General features: G+C 36.0%; 2 long non-coding RNA genes across 3 annotated transcripts in view; one reads left to right on the plus strand and one right to left on the minus strand.

The window, feature by feature from the left end:
* Positions 1-16,441, plus strand: part of LOC129525366 (uncharacterized) — a 313,689-nt gene that overhangs the window by 218,886 nt on the left and 78,362 nt on the right. The gene's annotated exons all lie outside the window — the stretch shown is intronic.
* The window catches only part of LOC129525386 (uncharacterized), a 349,207-nt gene that overhangs the window by 24,453 nt on the left and 308,313 nt on the right, over positions 1-16,441 (minus strand). For both annotated transcript variants that reach the window (XR_010135455.1, XR_010135454.1), the window contains one exon: positions 4,452-4,555. This is a non-coding gene — a long non-coding RNA (uncharacterized lncRNA). The remainder of the gene's footprint in view (positions 1-4,451; positions 4,556-16,441) is intronic.

Consider the following 16,441-nt stretch of genomic DNA (forward strand, 5'->3'; position numbering starts at 1 on the left):
ATAAACTTGGCTCCTGAGTTGAGTCTGATGCCTTCACGGAGTATTGTTTCTTGTGCTCCAAGAACACTCCAACAAGTTATCCAAGAGTTGGGACAAATCAGTCATTAGAATCCAAACCTCCTGCTATGATCGATAACCCAAGATGTGTAATAATCTTAACTATAACCTACATTCATTCTGGTTCCATTTCTTTCTTATTTTCTCAATTGAAGACACCTATTGTGTCTCAAATCTTTCAGCCTCACATTATTTTGTATGTAGTAAAAACTATAAATGTGTCTTTAAGAGCCATTTATTATGCATGGAGTTTAATCACGACTAAAGGACAAGTATAAATTCAAGGCGGTCTGCATTTCATTCTTGCATACCTCTCTTTGTTGATAGTATCATTCTGTGGAAAATTAGCATTTAAATACAAAATTCCTCTAGCATTGCGAGGTAGATGTGACTCACGAGAGGTGAAATAAGCTACCGGGATTTTGTTGCTGTTGTTACCAAGCATCCCCTCATATAAAACACACATTTGTACCTATTTTGGCCTATGTCTCTAAGCTGATAAAAATGACCTGTATGCAGAGTAAAAAGTGATCATTAAAATAGAGACAGGAGAAGTGCTTGTCATTGTCCTTGAAAAGTGAATGAATCTAGTGTTCAAGTGGAAAGGTTGCCTTTAGACTGAAGCATCAAAAGTTCATTTTTAGCAATGAATAGGCAGAGTATGTAGGTGTGGTAGGTAGGTCCATATAGAAAGCTTTTCATAAGAGGTGGAAATTTATCTAAGATAATTCAGAAAAACTGAGAAGAATGAAGCATGTTTCCTACTTTACCACCCTTTTCATTTCTGTTCATGTTTTTCAGGAATCAGGTCAAGCATCACTTCCTGCTCTCTGCTCCCATAGTGCTAGGCATACACCTCCTTTATGCTAGACTCTGAGTTTCAAAGGCAAAGGTTCTATCCTGTTTGTTTTGTATTTCATGACTTTTAACAGTACTTAGAATATAGCTAGAAAAGTTCCTAGAATATTATTGTTGTATGAAAAAATGATCAAAAAAAGAACACTGTTGCTGTTAGATTTTTATGATTTTTCCTGTTATTGGAAAGTTATTTTTGTATAATTAGATGAATTCAGATTTATGACTAGATTATATTATAGGCAACCATAGAATTCAAGAACTAAATGTAATTTGACAAAGATGTCAATCACTCTCACATTAGAAACAAACTTTTATTTAGACATGCATATGAAACACCTAAATGAGCAGAAAGACCTGTTTTCGGTGCTTGACCACACTGTAGTATATTATAAGTAATACATTGAATAACTCCTTTTTACCTGTGTAATTTGGAAAATTATCACCATACATAAAAATATTGAAAATCTGTATGCCATCAAAATCTATTTTTAAAGAACTTCATCAGCTGTCAAACCATGACAGCTCTTCTCTGCATAAAAATTTGCGACAAAGACAGCAATAATGAATTTCTAGAGCTGTGCCACTACTTGATATTAAAACTGTGCTCTTCTCAATTTGGTGAGAAAAGATGCTGCCTGGCTGACAAAAACAGTTCCTTTATCACTACAGAAAATTTGAGAGGAGAGTATATTCTGACGTAAAAGAGCCAAGCAATAGAATTGTGTTAGATAATCATTTTCCGGGAAAGAGAGATCTAAAATTAAAAATTCTCCCATTAATTAATTAGGTCACCTTGGAAAATCACCTAGTCTCTCTGGTCTTAATTATCCTTGTGCCTGGAATGAGGAGTTTTGAATTGATTATCCTCTATATCCCTTTGAATTTGTTATATCCAAAAGCTTACTCATCAATTTCTAAAATTAAACCTAGTAACTGACAAGAACCTGTTCTTAGTATTGGAATGAAGCTGTAAGATGTATAGCATCCTAAAGACCCTTGTCTTTGGTCTAATGGTGAAATTTAGAATGTTAAATATTTCTGTTTTTTCAATGTGGGCTGCAGGTAGATTTCATGTGAAAGCTTTTTGTGATGATACCACATGCCTTCAGAAGAAATAGTTTGAATGGCAAAGCTTGCCTTTGAATATAAAAGTAAAAGCTTCGTGTCATAAAACTACTCAATAATTTCATTCACTTCTCTTTTCCAAAGCCTTTTTCTCTAGTGAAACCTCAAGTAATCTGTTGTTTCAGAGAGTATGATGGGAACAAAACTGAGGCTGAGTTTTAAATATAATTCCTGCCTTTCAACTCAGTCTTCCAACTAATCCTCCTCCTCTCATAATGTGAACTAATTGAAGATAAGTTTCATGCTATGTCAGTGACCCTTAATGAAATTATTCACTCACTTGTGTAGTGTTCTCCAACACTGACTCTGAAATAGGTGAGACGGAACATCAGTAAGAGCGATAAAAGCAGAGTTTGGTAATCTATTGCACAGAGGGGAGATTCAAGAGCCAGAATGAAGAATGGACAAGGAAATTCACCTGACTCAGCATAATTGATGGCAGCCGCTGCTGCCGTCACACAGGCTGCAGCAGGGAGGCATAGCAGGGGCTGCACACTCCATGGAGCTGGAGGGAGTCCCACCCCTTCTGAATTGGGGAGAGAGCTTCCCTGTTGCCGCTGCAGCCGCCCAAACCAGGGCTGCAGACCCGGGCCTCTTGCTCTGTGCAGCAGGCAGGAGCACCGCCCTCCTGGGTGGGGCTACAGGCACCCAAACTCATCTGTGGATGGGAGCCTCCCTGTGCTCTTGGAGGCGCCAGGATCAGGTAGGATTTGTCTTCCTGGGTTCAGCTGCAACCACCCCACCTGGGCTGTAGAACTCGGCCTCCTGCTCCACAGAGCCAGCAGGAGCCGGAAACAAGCAGGAGCTCCACCCCTTCCTAGTTGGCGGGGTGGGAGATCCCCGGGTGCAGCTAAGGCTGCCCCTCCCAGATGCAGGACATGGGCATCTCCGCAGCTTGCGTCCTTGGCCTAAAGGCTGGGGGCCGGGCTGCCAGTCCCGTGCACCAGAGTGGGGACTCGTGGTGCCTCTTCCCATGGACCAATCAGCACACATTTTCTCCCCTCTGAGGTCCATAAAAGCCCTGGCTTCAGCCAGAGCAGGAGAGAGGACTGAGAGGATGGAGAGACAACGGGACCACCAACTGCAGAGAGGAGCTACCCTCTCTGCTGGGAGTTTCCGAGACCTGCAGAGATGTCTGAACCACCGGCAGAGAGGAGCTACCCTCTTCAGGGCCACCTCTCTGCTGAGAGTTGAACACTCCACAGGAGGACCTGCCTGCCAACAGAGTGGAGCTACCCATTGCAGTCTCCTCTGGGCTGTTCTAACACTAAATAAATCTCCTCTTTGTGTTCTTCACCGTTCACTCGTCTACGTCTAGGTACCTCATTCCTCCTGGACGCAGGACAAGAACTCAGGCAAATGTGCCACAGGCCATAGAGGTTTCCGGGAAGAAAATCAATACCCCAAAGATCCCACAACATAATCAGGGTCTAAAGTTCTATATGCCCAATGAAAGGCTTTATAATCTATGCCTGGATGTTTCCTATTTTCTCTCTCTCTCTCTCTCTCTGTCTCCTTGTATGGGAGAATTGGTTGCTAGTATCTCGTGGTGAAACTATCATCCCAGCTCCACATCTGCATATGTGTGTGCAATGTGGGTGTGTGTACAGAAGGTTAACTCATTGTCTTTTCTTTCATGATTTGCAAAAGAATTAGCAAGCACAAATAGACCTACAGGGGAAGACTGCATCAGACACACATCTTAGACTTTAAGCTAGAGGAGGTTATTTATGCTATCATGTTGCTAAAAGGGTGAATACAATTGTTCATACGGTAAGAGGGGAAAAGTCAGTATTTGGTGATCAGAAAGACGTGATGTGGTAGAAATTAATATGTTTTGACCAAATCCTATTTTATAATTTTCCCAGAACATAGCAAAACAACAATTTTTATCCTTCTTTAAGTTAATTGTAGCTATATGGCTAAAAATGAGCCAGTGTAAGGTAAGCAAAAGTGATGTTTGCCACTTCTAGGCCTGTGTCATTAAAACCTTTCACGTTTGTTCTGCCATGTAATTTTCTCTTTTGTACTTTTGGGATATGATAACAACTACCTGGAGTTGCCGAACTAGAAAAATAAGGTATGATAGTGAAAAACCTGCTTGCCATATCACTCTAAGAAACTTGATCAAGTTAGAGAACATTTCATTTACTAGACTTGGGTAGGTGCCACCACTTCTTAGGAGTTTTAGGGCTGATTAAGGGATCCAGCCAGTCACACTACAGCAGGTCTGAGCTGCCACTCAAATTGGCAGTTCGTAGGGTTTACCTCACAATTGCATTTGCTCCTGAAGGTGATTTACAGGAAACAACTCCAAGGCCATGAAAAGGAATTGAGGTACAACAAAGACATAGCTTGATTTATAAACTTTTAAACGTTTACAAACATGGTATGGGTAGCTGTATACTTACCCTTGGAATTGCAAATATTAGGAGTGGTTCTATTGGTCTCTCTCAGCCTTTTCCTTGAAAGATCAAGACGTCATCTCTTCTCTTTATAACTGGAACTATCTGGACTTTAATAAATATATTGGAGCATTATGACAAGGTGAAAAAATATGAATTTATAAGTCTGGTAGGACACGGTATATGTAGTTTTCCTAACCAGTGGTAGTGTTATTTTCAGAGAGCATGCTATAAATTATTTAAGTTCTCTAGGAATATCCCTTTAACAAAGACATAATTCCACCATCATGAGAATAATGCAACAAAAATTATATAGATAACTAGACATTATAAGCCATTTTGCCTTATAATGATCCCAAGCATCAAAAGGGAAAGATGGCATATTTGGAAATTTGTCAGTTTATTTCTAATTTTACTATTGGTCCTTTTCAAAATTATCATCCAGGTAGGAGAGACTAAGGACAAAGAAAAAAATTATAGTTTATTATATGTCAGATCACACTCAAGTCATTTGATTCGAGCACCAAACAACATTGTTCAAAACCAAACAGTAGTCAGAACTTGGCTGAGAGACACCCCAAATGTTGGAATCATCAGATGGGCTCTTTAAAATAACTATGTTCAATATATAAAGTTTTCTAGTACAAAATATGTTCTTTGGAAAAAGAAGAAATAATTTTTAACAGAAGAAAATTATCAGAGTGAGTTTAAGGAATTTACAAGAAATAGGAAATGTGATTTAAAAGATAAAGAATTAATTAAGTGGGATCAGCAGTAGAGCTGAAACAGTTCAGAAAATAATTGTTAAGAAAATTGAAATTACTCTACTGAAATACAAGGAGAAAAGTGGAAAACAAGTGCAAAGCAAACACTAGAATAAACCACTTAATAACTGTGGGACAATATCAAATTATCTAATGTACATTTAATTGGGGTGCCAGAAAGAGAAGAGTGTGAGAATAGGACAGAAGAAATATTTTAAGAGATAGTGGATAAAAATCTTCCAAAAATTATTAAAGGTAATCAAACCAGAGATTCAAAAATTCAAAGAATCCCAAGTGACATAAATACTAAATACCAATTTGATACTGTATCACGGCTTCTTTAATGCTTTATTCTGATGTTTTGTTTTGTTTTTGCTTTCTGTTTTTCTTTTTGTATTTCAGTGTTTTCTCTTTTTTTGAAAACTGCTTAGCTTTATCTATTATTACTGAAGATACACAAACATATACCCCAGAAATTTTACTCTTAGATATATGCTCAATAGAAATATATGTATTTGGTTATGGAAAAAATCTTTACAAGGATGTTTATCACAGCATTAATCATAATATATTCAAGATAGAAACAACCTAAATGTGAGCATTCTTTTTTCAGCTATTTCAACTCTACAGCTAATCCAAATGAGACTACCACCACTACTACTATCACTACAATGACCACCGCACATGCATGCATGCACATACATACACACACACACAAACACACACACACAACTAGCTATATATGTCATAGTTAAATAGTTGAAAATGAAAGGTAAAATAGAATCTTGAAGGCTGCCAAAGAAAAAAGACAAATTACCTAAATGAAGGAAAGTTATATATTACAGCAGATTTCTCATTATAAACTAACCAGTTTGCAGTGGAATAACGGCCTTAAAGTACAGAAAGAAAAATACTACCAACTCAGAATTCTACATCCATAGAAAACACATTTTAAAAATAAAAGTGAAATGAAGACTTTTTCAGAAAAACAAAAGCAAAAAACATTGATTAGTAGCATGCCTGTGCTACAAGAAATGGTAAAGAAAAGTTTTCAGGCAGAAGGTTTGTGACACCAGAGATTAAAATTTACATAAAGAAATGAAGTGTTCCAAGAACAGTGAAATTAAATGCAAATATACAATATATATTTTCACTATTTTAATTAATCTTAACAATAGTTGATAGTCGAAAGTAAAACTATTGACAAGGAAATGTGCGGTTTATAACATATGGGAAAGTAAAGCATATAATAAAATAGAAAATAGGTGGTTGCATTTGATGTATAGTATTGAAAATTTCTTGCATTTATATGTGTCATAACATTACCTGAAAGTAGATGGTTGTCCATTAAAATGTATATTTGAAGCACTAGAAAAAAAAAACTAAAATAAAATGTGTAGCTATTGAGCAATTGTGTCGATAAATTAGAATTATAAATATTTTTGACATACAAAAACTGAAAGAATTTACCAAAAGCCTATCCACATAATAAGAAATGTTAAAGGATGTTTTTTCTCAAGTAGAAAGAAAATCATTTTAGATGAACATATAAATAGGATAGAAACATCATGATCAAAAACAACAAAAAATGTTCAATTTTAAAATAAGCAAAATATTTTAATAGACACAATAAAAGAAGTTATATAGATAACAAGCACATTAAAAAGATGATCAATACTGTTAATCATCTCAGTATTGCAAATTAAAACCACAACTCGATATTTCTACACACTTACTAGAATGAGTAAAATTTTAAAGTCTTACTCTATCTTGTTTTGTCAAGAATATGGAGCAACTAGAACTCTCATACACTAATGGATGATATGTAAAATCATACTACCACTTTGGAAAACAGTTTGACAGTTTCTTAAAAGTTAAATGTTTTCCTACCATATGATCCAGTCAATCTACATTTAAGTATTTAAGACATGAAAGAAAATGTCTCTATATAAGCATGTACATAAATGTTCACAGCATCTTTATTTGTATTAGCCAAAGATTGAAAATACCCTGCTTATCAACAGGTAAATGGATACACAAATCATGCTACACACACAAAATGGAATACTAGAAATTCTACGGTGCAATAAAATGAATAAGCTTGATATGTACCAAGATGAATGAATCTAAAAATAATCATGTTTAGTGAAAGATGCCAGTCAAAAAGACCATATGCTATTTAATTCCATGTATACAAAATTCCTGAAATACAGGCTTCTCTGTCGTGAAAGGAGATAGTTGTTGCTTGAAGATGGGATTGGAAAAGAAAGAGGATTACAAAGGGGCATAGAGAAATTTTTCAGGATGATATGCATGTCCACAATCTAGATTGTGTGATATTTTTCATGGGTAGATATTTATGTCAAACTTATCTAATTGTATTTTTAAGTATATGAAGTTTATTGCATGTCATTTTTTAACAAGTTGCAAAGCTTTACTAAAGATAGAATACTACTCAACAATAAAAATAAACTGTTACACAATGACATATTTCATAGAAAAAGCGTTATTTAAGTAAAAGAAATAAGACTCAAAACTGTATGCTATATGATTTTATTTATAGGACATTCTAGAAAAGGTTGAAGCATTGGAGCATAAAACAGATCAGCAGCTTCTAGGAGTACAGGGGAAAGGAGTAGGTTCATCAGGAAGGGGCGTGAGGGAACTCCTTAGGGGATGGTGGAAATATGCTATGACTTTTCTGTCATAGTGTTTACATAACTGCACATATTTTACCAGATTCATAGCACTGTGCTCCTAGAAGAGCTAAATGTCACCTATATAATTTATACTTCAGTAAACCTGCCTTAGATATGTACTTTAAACATGTATACACGATTTCTTTTCTTATTCCTTTAACTGACTACATTCATATAATCACCATTTAGTATGTGAAGTGCAAGCTGCATGGTGCACAGGATTAACACAAATAATTTAAAAGATGCACTTGTGCCTTTTTTCCATCTTAATGCTTTTCTCTAACATGAAAACATTTTGCACTGAACTTGTCGCAGAGATTGTGTGGAGCAATGCTGTTTTATTTTAAATGATGCATTATAACTTTCCTAATATATTGAAAAATTAAGAGAAGAAAAATGTAATTAAGCATAGCAGATTTTCATGAAATTACTTATTTCTGAATTAATTAATTGATTAAGCATCAACGTTCTCTGGAGAAGTGTTCTCAACCTTTTTTTAAACCCCTGATTCTCATCTCATAAAAATTTCCCTGAGCTGTGCCTTTTAGAATTTGCATTAGAAGAACAATAGTACATTTTTATGTTTCCCACATATAAAATGATATTCTAACATCACATGGATTTATCAAACTTATATATATTCTTGTCTCCTATCTCTCCCCAGAGTGTCTGCCACACCTTTCTCTTTTCAACTTCCTCTCCTCTTTCAGAACGTCTGCTATGACATTGGGACATTATTTTAATAGCCACACTGTGCCCGTGGCTCCTTTCCCACATCTCAGGGCCGCAACTTAGCCTCCCTCACCTCGGCCCTCTACAAGTGATCCCCTTGGGTTGAATCTTTTGGATGTTTTCCTAATATAAATGAAAGATAAATTTTTACAATTTCATTCCACCTCCTAACTGGCAGCCTTTGAAATAGGTAGCTGTTTTAGTCACTAGAGGTGAGACAGAGAAAAAATAAAAATAAGCTTCACAGAGCTCAAGCATTCAAACCTCATTTTCTTTGCTATTTTTCTCTAAGGAAATTAACAACATGCTTGCTAAGGCCTGTTCATCCTACTCAGATTCTAGTGAATCTTAAATGCCATATATTTTCAAGAGGTTGTGTATTAAAAACAAAAAATTGCAAAGGAAACTCAATTGTCTCCTTTGCAGACAACAGCTTTCCCAAACCTTAATTTTGCAAGCCCTGTCTTGTGTAAATAAGCATTAACAACCATGGTAAGTTGAATAATCATCCCCGAAAAGATATTCAGGTCCCCTGCAATCTGTGACTATGTTACTTATATGGAAAAATTGAATTGGCAGATGTGATCAAGTTTTTTAAAAATCTGCTATATATATATACCTCCATCCAATTGTATCCTTCTAAAATTTTTTAATGGATGATCTTATTCATTTAACAAACAATAATTTATGGAATGCTCACTATATATCAGGTATTTTTGTCTGGCCTGAAAATGCAGCAGGGAACAGAATGGATAATAATCTTTATCTTTTTGTAGTTTCTATTTTGTCAGACATCAGAGTCTCTGTATATATCCTTACTAGGGACCTCATTCTCACAGACTATAATGTATATATTATGTGATGTGTCAGGCTTCATAGGTGGAGACAAACACTAAACAAATGAACACATGAAATATAACAAAGTTATTTATTCATTATATTTTTTCTACTCCTTCTATGTACCAAACACTGTCCTACTTACTTGGAATACCTCAAATAATAAAATAAATATTCTAAATTTTATGTAGATTTTATATTCCACAAGAGAGGAGAAACATTTTAAAAAGTTAAAAAGAAAATTATAATAATTGCTAAGAGATAAGTCCTCTATAAAAGAAGAGATTTTTTTTTTTTTTTTTTTTTTAAATCTTACAGAACAGGATGAGGGGGCTTAGGTGGCTTGGTATTGCTAAGTGTAGGAACATTTTGCAGAAACAAATATGGTATTCACAGTGGATATTACTTAAAGAAGGTGAGGGATTTTGTCAAACAAATAGTAAATGGTTGAGTATTCCAAGCAGTGGTAGCAGCTAGACCAAAGTTGCTAAAGTATTAGAAAGGATAATGAGAAACCTGGTAATATCAGATCTTGTGAGCTATTTCTAGGGTTTTGTGAGTAAAAGTAAGAGACACTGAAGATTTTTGAGCAGTGGAATGAAACAGTCCTGGACTTAACATCTTAAAGTCATCACTCTGGCTGTTCTCTTTTGACAGCAGAAGCAAAAGCAAGCAAACAAAACACAGAGAGAGGTTATAGCACAATCCAGGTGAGAGAACATGGTGGCTCGAACTGTTGTTTCATGCATGTTGGATATGCTGATAAGTTTTGCATTTCTGAATATATTTTAAAGAATGAGCAAATTTAACTTTTTTAGACTGGACCTGATTTTTAACAAAAAAGAAGTAAGGTTAACCTACAGGTTTTTGATGTGAGAAACAGAGGAAATATAAGTGTCCACGAGTTATCCACTGAGTATCCATTGAGTAGGTAAAGTTATCCACTGAGTAGGTAAAATAGGTTTGGAGGTAAGATTAGCAGTTCAGTTTTGGGACATGGTGAGTTGAAATGTCTATTAGATATCCACATGGAAAAGTAAAGAAGATGGATATTTGGTTCTGGAATTGGAGAGAGCCCTGGAGACATACATTTTGAAGCAGGTTAGAAGATGGCAAGAACCATGGGGACACCTAAATCAGAAAACTGTAATTATGATAGGAGAGTATAACATTTGCATAAAACATAAAATAAGCAAGGAAAAGAGCCATGTAGATATAAATAGGAAAATATTTCAGAGGATAGAAATAGCAAGTACAAAATACTTAGCTGAATTGCTTTGGGGAAGAATGTAACCTGCTATGTTGGAAGAACAGCAAGTACGGTAATACAGTTATAGAAAAGTAAACAAAAGAGAGAAGAGAAGGAATAAAGGTCATAGATGATACTGAGAATAAGATCATGTAGGGTCTTCCAGGTCTTTTAATATAAATAAGTGAGAGGTCATTGTTATATTTTGATCAGAGCAGTGACACAATTTGAAAAGTTCATAAGAAACATTCTGGCTGCAGAAATTAAAAAATCTGTAGGGGCTATGAAGAAAAAAACAAAAAGAAAATCATGGTAGTTATTTTTAACAATCTAGGCAAGAGATAAAATAATGATTGGGTTGGACTATTAATAGATTGTAGTAGAAGAGGTGGAGTCTTTGTGTTTCACTGAAAGCAAATTTTGAGGCAAGTGGCACAGGGCAAGTAGAAGGAAAACACACACAGGGGATTAGAATAGATAAGAAAGGGTGGAAGTCAATATAGAATTCATCATCTAACCAGGGACCCTTGCCTGTGGGCATTTGATACCACTTCCTCTGCAGACCTCTGGGAGACAGTGTAGAACATTTTTCAGAGTAATTCCAGCCAAAGGGGAGGAAGCAAGGAAATATTTCTCTCTATTATTTTCTATCAATCAGTGGTTGAAGGTTGCTTGAAGAAACATGTCTAGCTTACTCTCCTGCTGGTCAAGAATGCTCCTAGAGTAGAAAAAACATCCCCAGCTAGAGATTCATGTTGTTCACATTAAGTAACTTTTGGCATGCAAAGGTGAGTGTTGACAAAATATGGATTAGGCAGCAGGAGCAGTTGCTTAAGGTAGTGAGAAGTGTTTATATCCTAGATAAATTTGGAAGCCTGAACATAGAAGTGTGAAGTGTGATACATACATACATATACATACCTTTGTAAGTGTGTGTATATATAATTGGTGATATAGTTTGAATGTGTGTCCCTGCCCAAATCTCATATTGAAATGGAATCACCATTGTTGAAGGTGGGGCCTGGTGGGGGGTGATTTGATCATGGGGGTGGTTCCTCATGAATAGTTTAGTGTCAACTCCCTTGGTACTGTCTTTGTGATAGTGAGTGAGTTTTCATGAGGTCTGGTCATTTAAAAGTGTGTAGCACATGTAGCACCTCGTGCCTCCCCTCTCTTGCTCCTGGCTCCAGCTATGTGACATGCCTGCTCTTCCTTCAACTTCTGCCATGATTGTAAGTTTCTGGAGGCCCTCCACAGAAGCTGCGCAGATGCCAGCACCATGCTTGCTGTACAGCCTGTGGAACAGCAGGCGAATTAAACTTCTTTTCTTTATAAATTACCCAGTCTCAGATATTTCTTTATAGCAATGTGAGAATAGAGTAATACAATTGGTTAAGTATATTTCTCTCAAAGATGTTTATTAAAACTCAGACAATTTCAAATTTCCAAGTTTCATTCTTTAATGAATATTTACTGAGTATGTTCAAAGTCCTATGAATTTCTGAGGAACTCAGAGATACCAAGAGGAAGGAAGCACAAATATTGACCTCAAGGGACTCAAATTTTAGTAGTAAATTTAATATTTTGTATTAATTACATTATACAATAAAAGATGAAAGTTTACATAAAATAAATATTATGAAAATGCGGTACTTAGGGAAATGATAATAAGGGCTTAGTTTAATTAAGTGATCCTAGAAATGGAGGCTGGCCTATTTTATTCTTTCTTGAGTCTTCAAGTTCAAGCTCAGAGCCTGGTCCATAGAAATTACTCAATATATAGTAACAGGGATTTCTCACTATACAGTAGCTTACTTCTTCAAAAGCAGTAAGGGAGTCTTTGCCTCTCTTCTGCCAAAGCTCCATTCCTCTTCACAGGCTTTTCCATTATCTTGTTAGGCTAGGCCCCACAGTATAACGTCTCTTTGGATTAACTCATTATCAGCTGACGATTTGGGACATTACATTTTCAGAATCCCTTCCAGTTTGCGGTGTAGTGTAACCTAATCTAAAGAGTAACATCCTATCAGATTTCCAGGTCCTGCCTATACCCAAGGGAATGGATTATATAGGTTGTATCCACCAGAGGGCAAGAATCTTGGGGACGATTTCAAAATTCTGCCTATCACATCTCCAAATGTGCAAAACTGATGTTTTTTGCCAGTACTGCATCTTAATCCCATGATATTTATTAGCTTCTCTTCATCATTTCCTCCTAGTTTATGTAATGCTACTACCATTCTGCCAGTTGCTCTAGCTAGATATGTAAACATTTTGCTAAATTGCCCTTCTTCCTTCACCACAGCCCATACTTCTTTCTTATCAGTGTTTCTATGTTGAATTTTCCTACTCATTAACTATATATTGGGCACACACTATGTGTTAGGCTCTGAGTTTGGACCTGGTGATTCGAGGTGGAATAAAATAGGCCAGACTTGCAGACTCCATTTCCAGGATCACTACATTAATTTAGAGTCTTACCATTTTTCTTTTACTGTAGATTTTCAAGCCAATCTTTCTGACCTTTCTCCCTGCATTCTCTCTCACTTCAATCTCTACCATAAACTGATATCAAAATGTCAGTGATCTAGATATAAAATATAACCATACCTCACATTATAAAACATAAACATATTAAATTGTTGCTTTTTGTCTAAATATTTTGGCTGCAAATGAAATAATCTCAATTCAAATTAAATTATGCAAAATGGGATTTTTTTTTTAACTCCCTTACAAACTGAAAATTTAAATGGCATTTTGGTTTCAGATTATACCCTGGCTGTAGTGGCAGTTCTTTCAATCATTATGGCAATGTTTCTGAGATGTATTCTTAGTGAATCAACATAGGTAATGTAAATCAATGAAAATGACCGAAGTGAGTCTCAAATATTTTAGGAGATTTTTTTTTTTTTTTGCCAAACTTAAGGACCACATGCCCTGGAGGCAGGTCAATGCCTTTATCCAAAGATGATTTTGAGAGCTTAAATATTTGAATGGGAAAGGGTGGATACTGGGGGAAGAGAAAGAAATTTAAAAAATGTGTGGGGAGGTAAGAGACAAAGGGTTGCATTCTTTTGAGTCTTTGATCAGCCTTTTACTAAATACACAATTTTCAAGTAGGGGGCAAGTAAATAGTCACTCATGCCTTTGTCTGGCATGAATCTGCATTTTTACATAATCAGATATGCGTTTGTCTCAGGTGAACAGATGAATGACTTTGAGTTCTGTCCTTTGTCCTACACTTGTGAATAAAGCTATCAATTTACATTGCCAGGGTGAAATTGAATAGTACTGCTTTAGAGTAAAGAACTTGGGGCCCACAAGAAAGTTCCTCGTGGGAAAATTGTGAGGGAGCTATGTAGTTTTTTATCTTTGTAGCTGTCTTATTTAGGAATCAAATGGGAGGCAGGTTTGTGTGACCCAGTTCCCAACTTGACTTTTCCCCTTTGGCTTAGTGAGTTTGGGATCCTGAGATGTATTTTCCTTTCACACTAACATCTATTCCTCGACTAGTTGTTGTAGTCTGGGAAAGGAATACACAGCCTTGCAGATTAAGTTACATTCTCATTCCTGAATCTAAAAGATGCGGTCATCTCTAGTAAAATTATAATGATTCAATATGAGAGGGAACTAGTTCTTCAAAATAAAATTATAATTACTTTATGAAATAAATTCTTGCAGTGGAAAGAGAACCAGGAATTTATGAGGAAAAAGGGAGGAGGGGGGCTAGGGGCCAGACACTGGACAGACATAAAAGTATAAAAGTATATATCCAAAAGATGGTCTGGAAATATTAGCATGGGTCACCATATTCCTTAGGTTGACTTACAAGTCTTTTTGCAACATTGTACCCGTCTAACTTAGCTTCTCCATGCCATTTCTTTTGAACAAACTTATGCTCCAACAGCATCAAATTATGGTGTGTTCTCTAAATGTTTTATCAGCTCTCTTGTCTCCACATGCCTACTCTGGTTATTCTGTCTGGAATGTGCCCTCTGCCCTTCCCTCCAAGGAAATTTCCACTCTTAATGGAAAAAAAATCTCTTGTTTGACAAGATCAGTTTCTTTGTTAAATTGTCCTTGTCTCTCAGGCAAAATTAGTTGCCACCTATTCTCTGTACTCAGTGACACCTTATACAATCCTTTGTTTGGACCCTAATTGTGTTTGGTAACTTTCTACTTAGAGTCCCTGCCTCTTTTACTATAGATTAAAGTTGAAGTAAAAGTCTACTTTTCTCAAACTTGTGTCTCTACTATTTAGTATGATGTCTGTAAATACTGGATCTCAGTAAATGTTCATTGAATTAATAACATTAAATAAAAGGATGCAACATTCAGACTTTATCTTGCAGGCCAAAATGATGGGACACCCTGTTAGATATTTTGTGAAAACAGATGAGACTAAATATTTGGAGAATTTTTTAAAAAACACAGTAGCATTCTATTCCCAAAAATAGTTTCATTCCTGATTTCTTATGGTTTTATCTATTATTTTCCAAAGATTACACATAACATATTTTCTTGGTTTTCTGGCAATATTGCCAATGATGATGATGAGGGCCTTTCTTTAAATACCTTCACCATAAATGGAAACTAATTTCTTTAAAGGCCTTCAAGCACACTCTGAAGGCATATATCCTTGTTTGGCAGTTAGATCATTGTGATCTGCCTCCTCACTGACTTGAAAAGTCATTAAATAAATTAGCAAAAACTAATAACACATATCACAAGTTTCATATACAAAGGGTCCCAGCCCTGGTCATAGTGTAGAATAAAGTCTCTGCTACATCTGTTTCTGCCTAAAGGTGGTGGGTTGGGTGAAAGGGGGTGGACGGAGTAACAGAACTTAGGGACAGAATGTGGGCAGTGGCAGTGAGAAAGCTGGGTTTCCAGGTGGTTGTCAGTCAACAGAAAGTGGCCGAATATCTTCTTGTACTAGATGACAAAATGTCAAACCTGAATGAGATAAAAGAGATCTTTTGTTTCATTATCCTAAATGAAACTTACAGCACAGAGACATTAAACAAGAATGTCACACAGCAAATGAGTGGTAAAACTGTGACAGGAGGCTGGTATGTATATATATTTGTTCAAAACTGATATCAAGAATACCTTCTAGAAGGCTTTTAAATGGCGATGTAATATTTAAAGGATTTACAATATGGAAATAGAGGAATGTCATTTGAAGTATCACATACAGAAAATTTTTCCCATCTATTACTCAATGTGTAGTTGATCCACCCATCCTCTTCTCTGGGGTTTCTCAGGCTGCTGGCAATAAGTTACAAAGCTTATTCTCGAACAAGTTGAAATGCTTGAAGGAAATGAGGGAGAGTGAATGCTTAAGTGGAATTATACCATTGCCACCCTTATTTGCATTGTATTTTGCATATAGAATCAAAGTAACTAAGACAAACCGATGGGATCAATTTTCTATAGGTGACATGCCCCTTGCACTCTTTGTAAAAATGATGCATGTACACACATGCACACACACATTAAAATGAAGCCAAATACAAGCTAAATCTGGATATGAATAAAAAGCAGTGTGGTACAGTGGAAAAAGAACAAGGAATGTATGAGTTTCTTAACTTGGGTATGTCCCTTGACCTCAGTTTCTTCACCTATACAGAATAATCCCTAAGTAGATGAGAACTTAGGCCTCTTGATGCAGGAGTGAAAGTCCTGTGAGCATAAAGTCAATAGCCAGTGAAT

The sequence above is a fragment of the Gorilla gorilla genome, chromosome 9 (assembly GCF_029281585.2).
Source record: "Gorilla gorilla gorilla isolate KB3781 chromosome 9, NHGRI_mGorGor1-v2.1_pri, whole genome shotgun sequence".
Lineage (NCBI taxonomy): Eukaryota > Metazoa > Chordata > Mammalia > Primates > Hominidae > Gorilla > Gorilla gorilla.